At 38.1% G+C, this 17,300-nt stretch overlaps 1 protein-coding gene across 5 annotated transcripts in view; it reads left to right on the forward strand.

The window, feature by feature from the left end:
- KDM6A (lysine demethylase 6A) overlaps nt 1-17,300 on the forward strand; it is a 204,722-nt gene that overhangs the window by 81,639 nt on the left and 105,783 nt on the right. The gene's annotated exons all lie outside the window — the stretch shown is intronic.

The following is a 17,300-nucleotide window of genomic DNA, read 5'->3' on the forward strand; positions in this document are numbered from 1 at the left end:
TATATTATTTTTGTTTCTCTTTCCTTATGTTCATCTGTTTTGTCTCTTAAAGTCCTCATATGAGTGAAGTCCTGTGATTTGTGTCTTTTTCTAATTTCACTTAGCATAATACCCTCCAGTTCCATCCACGTAATTGCAAATGGCAAGATTTCATTCTTTTTGATTGCCGAGTAATACTCCATTGTGTGTGTGTGTGTGTGTGTGTGTGTGTGTGTGTGTGTGTGTGTGTACACACAAATATATATATATATACATACACACCACATCTTTATCCATTCATCCATTGTTGGACATTTGGGCTCTTTCCATACTTTGGCTATTGTTGATCGTGCTGCTATAAACATGCGGGTGCACGTGTCCCTTCGCAACAGCACACGTGTATCCTGTGGATGAATGCCTAGTAGTGCAACTGCTGGGTCATAGGGTAGTTGTATTTTTAGTTTTTTGAGGAACCTCCATACTGTTTTCCAGAGTGGCTGCACCAGCTTGCATTCCCATTATCTTTATTTTTTAAAGCTCATTGAAATGCAGTTTTTACATAGCATAAAATTCAACTGTTTTAACTATGCAATTCAGTGACTTTTAGTAAATTTTTAGAGTTGTACAACCGTAACCACAGTCTTATTTTAGGACATGTTCATCTCCCCCATAATGAAACCTCAGGCCCAACCTCTGGCAAGCACTAATCTACTTTTTGTCTCTATGTATTTGTATTTCTGGATGTTTGGTATATATGAGATCATATCTTATATATTTTTTTGTGACTGGCTTCTTTCACTAAGCATACGTTTTCAAGGTTGATCCATTTGTAGCATTTATTAATACTTTATTTCTTTAGTTATTAGTAATATTCCATTGTATGGCTATACCACATTTTATTCATTCATTAGTTGATGAGCATTTTAGTTGTCACTTTTTGGCTCTTGTGACTAATGCTGCTTTGAACATTTGTGTTGTACATGTTTTGTGTGGACGGATGTTTTCAGTCCTCTAGGGTAGATAGCCAGGAGTGCAATTGCTGAGCTGTAGAGTAAATCTGTATTTAACATTTTAAGAAACTGTTTTCCCAGAGTGGTTATAACATTTTACATTCTTGTAATGTAAAGGGTTTCAGTTTCTCCACATCTTGTCAGTGCTTACAATTGTTCAGTTTTTGAGTGTAGCCAGCCATTCACGTGGGTGTGAAGTAGCATCTTGTTATACTGTTTATTTCCATTTTTCAAATGGCCGATGATGTTTAGCGTCTTTTTATGAACATATTAGCTATTTATGTATATTCTTTTTTTATTATTTTTTTAATGTTTATTTATTTTTGACAGACAGTGTGAGCCAGGGAGGGGCAGAGAAAGGGAGAGGGAGGCACAGAATCCGAAACAGGCTCCAGGCTCTGAGCTGTCTGCACAGAGCCTGACGTGGGGCTCGAACTCATGAACCATGTGAGATCATGACCTGAGCCGACGTCGGACACCCAGCTGACTGAGCCACCCAGGTGCCCCTAATATATTTTAATATATAGTAGCACTCTGGTACCCTTTCCCCATTGTTCTTGTTTTTAGGATTTTCTTGGCTGTCCTTTCTTGGTTGTTTTTCTAAATAAACTAAATTGTTTAGGTCCACACAAATATCTGATGATTTTTTTCCTCTGGCTTTTTTGAATTATAATTTACATTATTTATTTTAAGTGTACAAGCTTGCTGTGTTTTGGCAGTATATATGAGGTTGTGTAACCATTACTACAATTAAGATATAGAACACTTCTGTCGCTCAGTGTTCCCTTGTGCCCCTTTACAGTTGAGGCCCATTCTTGACCCCCGGTCCCAGTTAATTATTTGCTTTCTATCTCTCTAATTTTGCCTTTCCTAGAATGCCCACAGCTGGATCCAAGTATTTTTTTGCTTTTCATGTCTTTCACTTAGCATGCTAATTTTGAGACTCATCCATGTTGTTGTAAGTGTTAATATTGTCTTCTTTTTAAGCTTTAAGTAGTATTTCATAGAATGATTATGCCACAGTTATTCCGCTTATCAGTTGATAAATATTGTGTTGTGTCCAGCTTTATATTTCTTTAGGTACGTATAAATGAAATGCTGTGAACATTATTGGTCTTCGTGTGACCATAGGTTTTCATTTTTCTTGGGATATGTACGTAGGATTTGGAAATCCTGGGTCACATTGCAGTTGTACGTTTAACTGCCAGACTGGTTTCCAAAGTGGCTGTACCATTTTACATTCCAACTAGTAACTTGACTTTAGCCATTCTAGTAGGTTTTTCATCTTGGTTTTATGTGCATTTTCCTGATGATAGTGATGTTGAGCATCTTGTGTGTGCTTTTGGCCTTTTCTTTTGTTAATTTACCTGCTTACACCTTTTGCTCATTTTTAACTTCTTTTTTTGTCTTGAGTTGGATGGGCTGTTTATGTATTCTGGAGGAAGGCCCTTTGTCAGATCCCGGTATTGGGAATACTTTCTCACAGTCTTTGTCTTGCCCTTTTGTTTTCTTAATTGTGCCTTTTGAAGAGCAACTCTGAAACTGGTTCCTGTACTCAGAAGGCAGGGAGAGACCAGCCAAGAAAGGGGCAGGCCCACGCCAGGTTGGTAGGTGGCACTTTGAATAAGCAAAGGAACTTATGTATGAGGCTTGTCCTGGGCTGCTGTGAGATGAATAGTTCCCTGCACCCACCTGCCAAATCTTAAAAGTTTATAAAGAGGCCTTGACTGGGTTTAGTCTGTATGCTGTACAAGTGTTCTTTTCAATGGCGTTCCCCAACGATAATTTTAGATTTACTGTCTTACAACTCTGTTTCCTTTTAATAACTGTAGAATCGGTATGAAGTATGCCCTCTTTTGTTCTGATATATATTTTTTTCTTGATCAGCCTGGCTAGAGGCTTATCAGTTTTATTGATCTTTGTAAAAAAAAAAAAAAACAAAACTTTGTTCCATAGGTTTTTCTTTTTTTAGTATTGTTTTCCTGTTTCATATTTCATTGATTCTCTATTTCATTGATTCCTGATTGTCTTTTGTATTTGTTCTGCTCACTCTGTGCTTAATTTTCTTATTATTTCTTTTTTCTTTTGGAGAGAGTTCCTGTGCATACCCCCTTGAGCAGGGGCGGGCCAAAGGGAGAGGGAGGGAGAATCTTAAGCAGGCTCCATGCCCAGCACGGAGCCCCACACAGGGCTGTGAGATTACTACCTGAGCCTAATCAAGAGTGGAACGTTTAACCCACTGAGTCCTACCCAGACGCTCCTCATTATTTCTTCAGGTGGAAGCTTAGATGATTGATTATCTTTTTTCCCCTAATATAAGTATTTAAAGTTATATGGTTCTCTTAGTGCTTTAATTGTATCCCACAAATTTTTATATTTTGTATTTTTGTTATCATTTTATTTGAAAATGTCTTCTACTTGTGCTTTCTTCTGACCCATGGGTTATTCGGATATAAATTGTATAATTTCAAAATATTTGGGTTATTTTAGATATCTTGTTTTTAATGATTTCTAACTCCGTTTTACTTATACAACATACTTCGTATGATTTCATTCTTTTGAAATATGTTGAGACGATTTTATTGGTTCAACACTTGAAAACAGCCACATGATTTGCATTTTTGGTTGTACCGTGCTAAAAACAACAGGTAAAGGCAGTCGATAGTGTTTTTCAAATTTCTATCTTTGATTTTTGTCTTTGTCATATGCTGAGAGTTCTCTTATGATTTTGGAATTGTCGTTTAATTTTGCACTTAAAAAAATACATTTTGAAGTTTTCTTACTAGTATGCACACATTTATGATTGCTATTTTTATCTGATGAATTGACCCTTTTATCATTATAAAATATTTTTTTTACCTCTGGTTATTCCTTTTGTCTTGACATGTGTCATCTGATTTTAATACAGCCATCCTGTCCTTAGGCTTGTAATTTATGTGAGATCCTTTTCCTTCCAACCTATTGGTGTCTTTATTTTTACAATTCTTCTTTTGTAGACAATTTATAAATGTGTCTTGCTTTTTTACCCAATCTGAAAGTCGGTTTTTTACTTGTACTGTTAAACCATTCACAGTAATGCACTCATTTATATGATTGGGTTTGCATCTTTAAATTTGATTTTTCCTATTATGTTTGTCCACTCAGTTTCTTGGTCTTATGTTCCTTCCTGCTTACTTCCCTTACCCCTTTTTTATACTTCAATCTTTTTTACAATTTCACTTTACTTTTCCTGTTATCTGCTCCAGCTGTTCTTTCCATTATTTGTTCACTGGTGGTTCTAGGGATTATAGTATATATCGTTAATTTTTACCAGTCAAGTGTCCGTTAATGTTGTATCAGTTCACATAAAATGTAGAAAGTGTGCAGTTATATAGGTTCACGTCTTACCCAGCCATGGCCTTTATGTGACAGTTGTTACAATATGTATTAAGTTTATTAACTCCACAAGATGATGTTCTTTTGCTTTGAACAGGTCCATATATTACAGTGCAGTAGTAATTGCTTGTATTTACCCATATGGTTACCATTTCTGATACTCTTCATTACCATATATATATATATATTTTTTTTTTTTTTTTTTTCCCCGACTTCATTTTTGAAGGTCATTTTTGCTGGGTATGGAATTATGGGTTGGCTTGCCTTTTTTTTTTTTTTAAGTGAAGTTCTGACTTCTTGCCTCCGTATTTCCTGATGAGAAATTAGCTCTTAATTGAACCACTGTCCCTGTACACCATTTGTTTGCTTCTTTCATGATTTGCTTTTTCTCTTTGGCCTGATCATGATCTACCTCTTCATGGTTGTCTTCATATTTATCCTGTTGGAGCATTTTGAATTTGCATTAAATAGGGGAAAGTTTTGTCATTATTTCTTCAAATAATTTTTTTGTTCATTCTCTTTTCTTCCGGGAACCCAATTCCATGCAGGTTAGATAATTTGTCTTTATGTAAATGTCCCTGAAGGGCTCTTATTTTTTCTTTTTCTCTGTGGTCTTCACATTGGATAATTTTTCTGTTTCAAAGTTTATTTTTTCTTTCCTTTGTTGTTATTTAATTATTAACTCAGTCCATTGAATTTTATTTCAGATATTCTGTTTAACAGTTATAGAGTCTTCATTGGGTTATTATTTCTCTTTCTCTGTTGAGATTTCCTGTCTATTTATTATGAGCGTATTTTGTTGATGATAATTAGAATAGCCACTGTAAAGTTCTTGTCTGCTATTTTCTAGTATCTTTATCATTTTGGGTTTGGTTTCAGTTGATTTTCTTCTTTCCTGAGAATGTGTTCTGTTTTCCTGGATCTTTACATGGTGTGTAATTTTGTGTGGGGGACTGGTCGTTATGAAAATTATGCTAACTCTTGGTTCTATTATTTTCTTCTAGTGAGTGTGTATGTGTGTTTGATTTTTGTCTTTTATCAGGCAGTTATCTGTATTGGACTTGAACTGCAAACTCACTTCCTTGGAGTACAACTTAAGTATCAATTTAGATCTTTTGTCTTTAGCTGTGTTAAGTCTGTAACTTGCATGCAGGAGTCAGTCAGACATGTTGATAGAATTTAGAATTCTCTTCTGTGGCTCTTTGTTTTCTGGAATTTGTTTTAATTTAGTGGGTTGTGATTTCTCCTGGTTCCAGTCTTCTGGTTGTCTATATTAGAAAGACTGCTTTCTCTACTAGTGACCCACTCCTGTGTGCTATGCCTGGCACCAAGTTAGTAGCCAGGAAAATCGAGCTCAGTCCTTACAACTTTCCATCCTCTGAGCATGGCCTTCTGTATTGGTTTCCTATGGCTGCTTTAACAAATTACCACAGATATAGTGGCTAAAAACACAAATTTAATTATCTTACAGCTTGAAAGTCAGAGTCCCAAATGAGTCTTAGGGGGTTAAGTCAAGTTATCCGTAGGGCTGGTTCCTTCTGAAGGCTCTATTGTAGCATCTGTTTGCTTGCCTTTTTTTCCAGCTTCTGAAGTTTGCCCCCATTCTTCTGGCTCATAACCCTGTATCTTATTGCATTCTGACCCCACGTTGCCTTCCTTGGCCTTTAACTTTCTTGTCCCCTCTTATTAAGGACCCTTGTGTCTAACCTGGATAATGCAGGATAATCTTCCTATCTGACGATCCTTCATTTTATCACAACTGTGAAGTATCTTTTGCCTTGTAAGGTAAATTTCTCAGGATATTGACGTTTTGGGGGCCACTATTCAGACAGCCACATCTTTCCACCAGAATCTGCCTGTTTCTGTTTACTTTTGAGTGCCTTTTGTTAGCTGCTTTATTTTATGTATTGTACATTCTATAAACTAGAGTTTATAGTTTTTATAAAACTGTAGTTATTTATATTTATTACCTCTAGGAGGGTCTTCTCCAGTATCATCTTACTTAGCCTTCATTGGAAGCAGTAGTGTGATATGTATGGATACCACTTTGCTTGCTTTTGAACTTAATAAAAATGTAATCGTGCAGCATATTTTTTAAGTCTGTCTTCTTTCACTCAGTACCGTATATGGTAGAGTCACCCCTGTAGTTGTATATTGCAGTAGTTTGTTTTCATTGTGGTATAATATTTCTTTACATGAATATGCCACAACTTATTCATTTTGTTGTTGAAAGACACTTGGTTTTTAATGAATTTTGGCTGTTGCTGATTATAACTTTGCAAGTTCCTGATGCCTGGTAGTTGTCTGATGCTTGAAAACAGATGCAAAACAATATTTTGTCTAGCTTTTCTAGCTATAATTATTCAGATAGAAGAGAGAAATTAAGTACAAAACGGATTAGTCTACCATTGCCAGAAGTGGAACTCCCTCTAATCTTACCTATAATAAGGAAAGCTTAATATAGAATTTATTATTTAACAACTTACTGTAGATATTTGTGATAATAAGAGAACATAATTACCGAATGCCCAATACATGGAATACTAATTAGCCATCAGAATCATTTATCATTGGTAGTGTCTTATTGTAGAGTTCTTAACAAGCAATTTGAGATCCTCCCGAGGGTCAACTGACTCCCCAAATACGAAGAACACAAACCCAAGTTTATTGCTTATCAGGGTAAAGAAGAACACCACTTCTGCAAAGCTTTGTTGTTATCACAGGGAGGAAAGTGAGGTCAGACTTGATTGAGAAGTGAAACTTTGTCTTAAGGCAGGTCTTCAGTTTGGGAGCTTGATTGGGTAAGAATCTCCACGTATGTAATGGTCTGGATATGGCGGTTATGGCTAGGCAAGGAGTTTGAGTTAAGGGATTCAGAGAATCTTGGGCCTCAAACTGTTGTTGATGCTTTTCACGAAGAGTTGGTGGTTCCTGTAATAATGGACAAACGATGTGCCTGGGCAGGACACATGGAAAAGTGAAGTAAGGCTAATTAATGAAAACGGAGGACTAGCAAAGTCGTGTTAACATTGACAGTCAGGGGTAGGTTAAGTTCTCAGCTCTCCAGGTTAAGCGTGGGAGTAGACAGACATCTTTGGTTCTCTCAGGATAAAGAACTTGTGCCAGCTTTTGTCAATTAAAGACATGAATGCCACTTACTTTAATTTCTATTTTCTAAGTATCGATAAAAAATATAACAGTATTATTTGTGATCCAGTGAGTATTTACCCAGTGAACATACTTAGTGGCTGGTGGTGATCTGAATTGACATTCACGGCAGTGAAAATCACTGTTTAGGTTTAACTTTTTATTTTTATATTATTTTGTCTGATTTTGTGTGATTTATACCCACAATGTATTGTAAATTGAAGAATGTAAGTATGTGATTGATTTTTAAATGAAATATGACTGAGATAATTATCTCCTGAGTTTTAGTTGTACTTATTTCTTCAAACCACATCTCTTCAAGCCTGTCGTCTACAATTAGATCTTAGAAAAATAAAACGATTCCCCATTCTGCAGGGTCTCAGTTATTCATCTGAAATTCTTGAATCCAGAATTGTGTAGAGTTGGGAGGATTTTTTTTGGATTTCAGAAAGATAATAATGACCTTACTATATTACACACTATCCCCTGTGGCAACAACATATTTACATCTCTGCAGTGATCATGTGATTGGTTATATTAAGTGGTAAGTAAAGACTTGTGTCAGTTCAAGTCTGGGTTTTCCTACCCAAAAAGTTTTGGTGGTTGATTTATGATAAACTTTAGTTTTTGTTAGAGCCTTTTGGAATTCTGGTTGGACAGTTGATCTGTAATCAGTAATTAAATCTTAATTTTTGGTTAACATTCCAAAACTCAGTAATGTTTATTATGGAATTAGAAATTTTATTTCTTGAGAAATCGTACTTGTTCTTACCTAGTTCAGTACAAAGGAGTCATTTTTGAAATGGTGAAAATTTGCCAGTCCTCTCATGGCTACTATATCATGCCATTATATCTTGACTATTAGTGATTGTAATAAGTAGCTTTCTAGTGCTAGCTAATAATAAACAAAAGCTTACTTACTCAGCAACTCTATATACTGTGTAGAAATAGCATAATAATTTAAAACACAATATAGGGAGGAAAAACTTTGCTCTGACTACTTAAGTTCGTGGTGAGGGCCTGTGAATTACTTAAAACAGATAACCAGGAGGGGGAAAAATTGTTTATACATGCAGTGCATATACCTGTGGGAGAACTCAGTGATGAGTAATTCCAAGGCTGGTTAGAATTTGGAGCTATACGCCAACTGAGTAGGTGATGGGGGGGGCGGGGGGGAAGGACACTTAAAGAAAACAACTTTTGGGAAAGATAAATGAGCCCTTAGGAGAATAGATGGGAGATAATGATAGTCTTGTGACAAAGTCCATTAGAGTTGCTCTATGGGAGGGAGTTTATGACCCTTGGATTCTTTCAGGAGGCTCTGCTTTTGCACACGAGGGATTCAAGGAACTCGAATGCTTTCAGCTCAAAATTATTCTTACGCCAAAATGGCATACTTCATAGTACCATGTCCTGATCCCCTTTAGCAACAGCAGCAAAACCTAAGCTCTTCCGTGAGTCAGGAAAGTTTACTTTTTTTTTCCTTTAATGTTTGTTTGTTTGTTTGTTTGTTTGTTTAGAGAGCAGCAAGCGCTACGGGGGGAGGAGCAGAGGGGGGGGGAGAGAGAGAGAGAGAGAGAGACAGACAGACAGACAGACAGACAGACAGACAATCCCAAGCAGTTAGCAGGCTGTCAGTGCAGAGCTGGATGCGGGGCTCAATCTCATGAACCGGGAGATCATGACGTGAGCCAAAATCAAGATTCGGACGCTTCACTGACTGAGCCACCCAGGTGCCCCTGAGTCAGGAAAGTTTAGAAATTGCTGTTATGGTTTATACTATGAAGTAGAAAGGTAGGAATAAAAAAGTGTGTGCTGTTACTGCTCTTATGTGTTTGAGTCTACAAATAGAAGACTGTAAGGACACGTGTTAAAATGGGAAGAAGTTCCTGATGACTTCTCTTAAGTATACTTTTTTAAACAATTCTGTTACACTTTTATTTATAATTGTGAACTTTTAAAGTAAATAAAACCTACTCTTTTTCCATCTTTTTTCCCCCACTTGAATTTAAAAAAAGAAAGAAAAGCTTTTGAATTATGATAGCATGCTTGTCTAAAAGAACCATTGATTAATAGTTGCAGAAACTGGGGAACTAGTAGAATCTGTGCTCATCTTCTGACTCTTCAGGGACTTTTTCTTTCTTTTCTTTTCTTTTTTTAAATGTTGTATTTATTTTTGAGAAAGTGCAAGTGGGGGAGGGGCAGAGAGAGAGGGGCAGAGGATCTGAAGCAGGCTCTGAGCTGACAGCAGAGAGCCTGATGTGGGGCTCGAACTCATGAACTCTGAGATCATGACTTGGGCCGAAGTTGGATGCTCAACCAACTGAGCCACCCAGGTGCCCCAGGGACTTGTTCTATCGCGTTATTTATATCCTTCACTAAATGGCTTTTACCTTCATTAACAAGGGCTTTGTTGGCAATACAGGGATAATATAGTTCCTGCTCTCGAGGTGCCGAGACACGAATAAACATACGTTTTTGGTAAGTGGCCAAAAACATTGCTGAGGGCCACGAGGGAGGCAGAAGTATGTATCTTTGAGTAAAGGGTGTGGGGAGTGGGGGTGAGAAAGACTCCACAGAGAAGTTGCAATTTGAGGGAAGGATTAGTGGGAGTTTTCCAGCTAAGAGATGCGGAGAGGCAGAGAACTGAGCCAGCACGTGAAAGTGTACAATAGGTGTTTAGGGAACTTTCACGTGTTGGTCTAGAGCAGAGGCCCAAACACTTTCTTAAAAGGATGAAATGGTAAATGGTTTAGGCTTTGTGGGCCAAGAGACAGTGTAACCATTATAATACGTAAAGATTAGTTTTGGTTCTTAGGCTTTAAAGAAAATATTTGACCGGCTGTAATTTGTGGACTCCTGTTTTAGAGCCTGGGGTTATTGTTGGCGTAAAGTGGGCAAAAGAAGGCAAGGGCCAGATGGATAGTAAATGGGTTTACAACAGCAATCTGGAGTCTTCGATTTGTCTCAGTATTTGTTCAATATCTAGTCCGTTTCTATAGGGCTGGAAGAGTCATAAAATTCAGTAAAACACAGTGACTTCCAACGATTAATTGGAATTGCATTGACTTTGTACATTTTGTACATTAAAAAAAGAAACTCTCCTTGTAAAGAGACTACTGTCTTTCTCAATAAAATTTTATGATTTCTCTATAAAGTTCTTGTGCATATTATAAAGTGTATTTTATATCTTACAGCTTTATTGCTATTATAAACGTCATTTTAATTTTTTAAAATCTCTGCTGATATATAGAACTGCAGTTGGCTTCTATGCGTTAAGTTAAATTTATCAAGCAATTTCACACTAACTTTTACTAACTTGACTGATGTAGCTTTGTTAGCTTGGATTTTCGTGTAGATTAACCTACCTTTTGATTAATGATAATTTTGTTTCTTCATTTCCAATTCTTTTTGATCTTTTTTCCTGCTGTTGAGGTAACTCGGATGCCAGCACAGCGTTGATTGAAAGAGGTGATAGAATAGAAAGGAACTTCTTAACTCTAATGAAAGCCAACTTTTAAAAATCTCATTTTAAAAGTCAACATGTTTCTTTTGTATGCAAATGTTTATTCTGCATCCGCTGAGATAGTTTTGTATTTTTTCTGTTTAAACCAGTCTTGTATTTCTGAGGTAAGTGCACACTGGTAATGAGTTTTTATCATTGTTAGGTATCTCTGGATCAGGGTCACTAACATGCAGTATCTTGACATTTTGGTTCATGATTGAAATTGGTCTCTATTTTTCCTTTCTTGAGTTGTCTTGATCTGATGCCTTGGAGCCGGTCGGACATTCTGAGGAGCTGGTCAGGGGAAGAGGAAGCAGAGAGCAACAACCCTTTACTTTAAGGGAATCATGAAATCATACACATCCCCTTCATACATCTCTGCCTGGCGAGAATGTAGCAATATGAGCATCCCGAGCTGCAAGGGAGGCTGAGAAGTGACTTTACTTTGTCTGATTGTAATCGTAATAGGATAGAACACAGTGAAGAGAAGGTACACGTGTTGTTGCAAAGTAGACTACACTTGTAATACAGATTAGCTCATGGTATTGGTTAGTTAGGGGATTAGAATTGTGGCTGTGTGACCTGAAAGTCTTCTTGTTTCACTTCAACTTTTTTTCTAGATAATGGGAATATAATGATAACCTTCTTAGGAAAAAAGAAAAGGCTCTTAGCTTGGCTGTCGCTCTAGCAGCAGGAGTGCTGAGCCCAGATTTTAAGAAAATGAACCACGAGGACCTGCATCCTCGTCGTCAGAAAGGCACATTGCCGCTCTGCTCTAGTGAAAGGGGTGCCAGCATTCCAACTCCATTGTTTGGTTAATTTTTAATATCAACTGTGGCAACCTATGACCATGCTGAGCCTCCTGCTTGAATGGTTCAGCCCATCTCCGGATACCAACCCGTGACTGTTTTTGAAAATCCTCTGGTTATAATGTTGCATAGGTTTTGAGGAGTCTCGTCCGTAACTCTAGTTTATTTCTGAGTCCTCTTAGTTTTAATGTGCAGAGTTGTTGTTGTTGTTGTTGTTGTTGTTTTTACAGCACCGAGACTTCCCAAGAATTTTATGTATCATGTTTTATCCATGGAGCAATTATCAGGTGCCAGAAAAATTTTTGGTGGTGTTAGATACACCGTCTCCTTTAGTTTTCCTAAAAATTTCAGGTGCCAGGTAGTATTTTATATGGTTGGTTGATCTTACTGCATTCCTCAGAGCAACCCTCTGAAACTGATCAATTAACTTGTTTCCTGAGTCTTAATAGATAATAAATGACAAGACTGGAATTCCAACCCAAGTCTGATGGCCTCTGCCGAGTTCTTGATCACTCTCCCGAGTGATGAACTCTCCCGAGTTCTTGATCACTATGCAATATTACACACGTTTTGGAAGCAGAACTTCTACTCTGATGCTGTAATTCTGGGCATTGTGGCTGTAATGAGCTTTAGCAACATCTTTTACTATATTATAAGTAGGAAGACTCTTTGTAAGTGTCCAAATTAAGGAAGTAACTCGGTATAAATTGAATTTAGCAACGTATTAAATTCTTTGATGAAAAAAATGTGCAACAGGTTATTTAAGGCTGTAAGAGATTGACTTATTCAGCAGCAAACCTTTCCTAGATAACTTACACATGCAGTTACTTTCCCATAGGGATCAAAAAAAGGATTGGGTCCCTCTCTACCATTTAGACTCCTGTTCTAGTGGAGGGGATAAGTAGCATATCTGTAATAGACAAAAAGATTCATTTAGAAACATGTCTCAGAAAACCTAACTCTGTTTGGGCTTTGAAATGTGTCAGATAATACTTCTAGAAAGAAGAGGTGAGTGAAGTGTTAAAGGATGGATAGGAATTTGCCAGATTGAGAAGTGAGTTGAAGGAAAGACGGCACTTGGGTTTTCAGCAGCAGAAGCAAACATGTTTAAAATCACAGAAATGTGCAAGAGCGTATTTTATTCATAGATGTGTGTGTTATTTGTCCTGATGGAAGTGGAGGCTATGAGATTGGGAAAATTGAGCAAGGCTAAAAAAAATGAGGCCCCTTTGAGCCACCCTAGGTTGTAGCGACTCTTCAGAGGAATTTCAGGTAGAACAGTGTCATGTTTGAGTTTTTGAAAGCTCACTGGCAGTGGTAATGGAAGGTAATTGAAAGGGGTTACACGGAAGGGGAGGTTAGAATTTGGGAGAGGAGTTAAGAAACTATTGCAAGAGGCCAGGTAGACAAAGTTGGGGTCCTAGATTACTTGGAGAAAGGCAGTAAGAATGGAGAGGGGATTGATTCAGAGGCTTTTAGGTTGTAAAATGAGTTTTACAAGTAGAGTAAATGGGGTTTATTGGTGGGAAGGAGGTAAAAGAAGAAAAATAGGACTACTTTTGTCTTGCTTAACTGGTGAGATTGTTACCACTGTCTGAAATTTTCCGTAGGGGGGGCGCCTGGGTGGCTCAGTCAGTTAAGGGTGCGACTTCAGCCCAGGTCATGATCTCACGGTTCGTGGGTTTGAAGCCTGCATAGGGCTGTGTGCTGACAGCTCAGAGCCTGGAGCCTCCTTCGGATTCTGTGTCTCTCCCTCTCTCTGCCCCTCCCCAGCTCATGCTCTGTCTCTCTGTCTTTCTCAAAAATAAATAAAAACGTTAAAAAAAAAATTGAAAATTTTCCGTACCACTAGAACATCAGACTCTCCTGTTCAGTGCAAGATTTGTTGAGTTTCAGGTATTTGTAGCATATCCAACAGGTGGAGGTAACCAGAAGGCATTTGGAAATTCACTCCTGGGGCTTTTGGAATGCCTTCTGCCTCCCTATCCCCTCTTTTGGTTCCTGGGTAGGATGAATAGCAGATTTTTTTGTTCCCACTGTGCACCACTACCTATGTGGGATTAGTATCAGAGAAGAATAAGGTTAAGAAATTCGGTATCTTTCTTTTTCTTTTTTTTTTTTTTAATTTTTTTTCCAACATTTATTTATTTTTGGGACAGAGAGAGACAGAGCATGAACGGGGGAGGGGCAGAGAGAGAGAGAGAGAGAGAGACACAGAATCGGAAACAGGCTCCAGGCTCTGAGCCATCAGCCCAGAGCCCGACGCGGGGCTCGAACTCACGGACCGCGAGATCGTGACCTGGCTGAAGTCGGACGCTTAACCGACTGCGCCACCCAGGCGCCCCAAGAAATTCGGTATTTTTCTAATAGTTTGGCGTGTTTTTATTTCTTAATGATATTCCTGTATAAAAATGATTATCTTCAAAGGTGACTCTTGGAGTATGGGATGCTTCGTGGTGCTACAATCAAATTGTTATTCTATCCAAAGATTACACATTTTTAAAAAAAGTTTATTTATTTTTATTTTGAGAGAGAGGGAGAGAGAATCCCAAGCAGGATCCACGCTGTCAGCGTAGAGCCTGATGTGGGCCTCGACCCCACGAACCATGAGGTCATGACCTGAGCCGATACCAAGAGTCAGACACTTAACGAACTGAGCCACCTAGGTGCCCCAGGAATTCATTTATGTAAGAGCATATGTAAGACCCCCAGGTCACTGTTTCTAAAGCTGCGTGGTTTAGAACCCCTGGCTGAGATAGCTTGTTTTTCCTTCTCCTTTCCCAGCCGTCCTTGAGATGCAGTACCCAACTACTATCTCTTTCCTAGTCCTTATTATACTTCACTAACTCTTAAATGGTTGTAGCTTGGAATATATTATTGTGCACTTAATTTCATAATCTGTTGTCATTAAGTTGTAAATTCATTGAGGATAGGGATTTTTATCTGTTCTCTACCATCTTTCCAGTGCTGATAACTCTGTTGTGATTCATAACAGATGCTCAATTAATGTTTGAATTATATTGTTTACTGTTATGGAAAAATGAGACTTAACTGTTTGCCAAGATATGTAAGCTCTTGGTTAATAGGAACCACGCCTCATACTATATGTCATCTAGGGATCTGAATTTAATAACTGAGCTTAAATACTGGGTGATTCAGTTTACTAAACCTTGGGGCATCCGCTGTGTACAAGGCACTGTGCTAGATAGTAACGGGATACCCAGATGATTAACACTCCTGCCTCTGTGGCACTTTTGTCTGGTGAGATGTCATTTAGTCAGTACACAAATAACAACACAGTAGTTAAAAGAGTGAACTCCGGAGGCAGGCCTAGATTCAGTTCCTGTGTCCCCCACTAGTAGCTGGCTCTTTGAGCAAGTTTCTGATCCTTGTTTGTTGATTCTATAAATGAAGCCCTCCACCACCTCGTGGGGTTAGAGCCTTTAAAAAGAAATGTTGTTGGCGTTTTGTGTTAAATTAAGTTCTTACTATTACATAGTCATACCGTAGGATAGAGACTTTGTGCTCTGAGGCCAGTTTTAGAGGTTGGAAATTCAGAGGTTGGAAAGATTACTTCTGGATTGAGGCGGGAGAAGCGGCAGAGCTTCCTGGTGAAGATACCATTTAAGGTGGATCTTGAATAAGGATAGAATGTATAAGGTGGCAGGGATAGGGATAGGATTTCCTAGAGTGGGAAGGATAAGCTATGAACAAAGTAAGGACGTTGGGAGAATGCAGGGTGTTTCTCGAAAGCAGGAATTCCCCTCAGTAAAGTCCTATTTCCAGCCCTCCCCACACCACCTTCTCTGGGTAATTACGAAAATTGGTGAAAGACGTCAATCTGTTTTCAGCCCTGCTCCCTTCTCTGCCTTTTCCCTCACCTAAGAAGACAGTTGTCTTTCAAGTCTAGACTATCTGGGCGGAACACTTCATGACTGAATTAACTGCTCCTGCATTCTTGTTATCACTGTTCTCCCCGCTCCCCACCACCTGCACGCACTTAGGTTGTATACTTCTTGAGAGCAGGGAAAGTTCTGTTTTAATCAGTTTGGCTTCTTCAGCCCTTGAGTATTGTCCCTGACACCTAGTAATCGCTCAGCTTATTTCAGGGGGTGGGGGATGGGGTGATAAATGAATGATCCTGATAAAAACCAGTTCCAAACAAATTTGAAAAATTTTTTAAGATACAAACTTTTGAAATAGAGGTTTTCTGAGACCTTTGCGAATGCCCACATCTGTGAATACTCCTGTAGCATGTAATTTTCTGGATTGGAAAGCTGGGGGTAATGAAGATTGAATGAAATCAAGTCTTCAATTTATTACATTCTAAGATTGTACTTAAGAAACGTTTTTCAGTGTTTCCAGAAAGGTACTTGAAATTCAGAGGAAATGCACAATATAATCCTAGAACGAAGCTTAGTATTAAAAAAAAATAACTGCCTGCCAAAAAGTCACCTGGCTGCTGACAGTTTTCTTTATACTTTAAACGTCGCTGATTCTTGTTCTCTGACCAGTGACTGATAGTAGTTGTGGGATAAGTAAGTGCTCTAGTCCCTCACACTTGGGCAAGATGACTCTGAGAAAGGGCAAGATGATTTAGGAATGTTCCATACTGTCTACTTGAGATCCCTAGTAGGATTCGGTCCCAGCTGTATAACCAGCCATACTGCACCCTTTCTTGGCTTCTTTCCCTTCCCTGCCTCACTTCTCCACTCCCTTACTGGTATTTGCTAGGGTAACTTCCCAGGTAGACTACTTATCCTAAAACCTCTGTCTCAGGGTATGCTTCTGGAGAGATGCAGCCCAAGACTGTGTGGCGAGAAGCATTTCTTTTAAGAGTCTAAAATTTTCACGTTTGAGAATATAGGTTTGGAGAAATTTGTTCTCAAGGGTCAGCGTTGAAAGCTTTCCTTTTTTTTTTCTTTTTCTGTTTTTTTGTTTTTAACAGGTAAGGTTTACTAAAACTGATTTACTTACTGATTGGTTAAAAAGAAAAAAAAAAGAAAAACCATGTAATAAATACTCAAACATTTGTTCTTTTTGAGAAAAGGAGTAGCTAGGTAGTTCCAATTTTGGAGGCCAGAGATCAGAATGAGTCTGGTTAAGCATCGTTCCGTTTTGTACCGCAAAAGGAATCACTATATGTTTAGAGCCCCAAATGTGTCATTTTAGCATGTGATTTTTTTTTTTTTTAACACTAATATTTTGTTCTGGGTTTATGCAATTCCTATGAATTCTAACTACAACCTTCCTGGCAGCACTGAACATAAAATTAAATCTAGTTAAAGAAACAAAGAACCAGAGAAAGAATACAGATAAAAGCAAGAGAGCAGAGGATTAGCATAGTCCAAGCATTTTCTTATTCCTGAATAATAGGTTTTTATTTTAGATGTGCCCATGGAATTCTGCTTCACAATTTTTTAATTTTAGGGCAGGTTTGATTAAAAACAAACCAGAGAATCTCTCCAAGTCGAT

The sequence above is a fragment of the Acinonyx jubatus genome, chromosome X (genome assembly GCF_027475565.1).
Source record: "Acinonyx jubatus isolate Ajub_Pintada_27869175 chromosome X, VMU_Ajub_asm_v1.0, whole genome shotgun sequence".
NCBI classification, from domain to species: domain Eukaryota; kingdom Metazoa; phylum Chordata; class Mammalia; order Carnivora; family Felidae; genus Acinonyx; species Acinonyx jubatus.